The sequence below is a fragment of the Bison bison genome, unplaced genomic scaffold (assembly GCF_000754665.1).
Source record: "Bison bison bison isolate TAMUID 2011002044 unplaced genomic scaffold, Bison_UMD1.0 scf7180017862518, whole genome shotgun sequence".
NCBI lineage: Eukaryota > Metazoa > Chordata > Mammalia > Artiodactyla > Bovidae > Bison > Bison bison.
In genome coordinates this window covers 4769-4993 of record NW_011493090.1, presented here as the reverse complement: position 1 = coordinate 4993, position 225 = coordinate 4769, and positions in this window count along the sequence as shown.

Sequence of the window (225 nt, the reverse complement as noted above, 5' to 3'; positions counted from 1 at the left end):
ACTATTACCTTCTCAAGTATTTTCTCATGGTCTTTCTTTTTGTCTTCTTCTTCTGGGACCCCTATGATTTGAATGTTGTAGTGTTTAATATTGTCCTGGAGGTTTCTGAGATTGTCCTCATTTCTTTTAGTTTGTTTTTCTTTTATCCTCTCTGATTCATTTACTTCTCCCATTCTATCTTCTAATTCACTAATCCTATCTTCTGCCTCTGTTATTCTACTATTT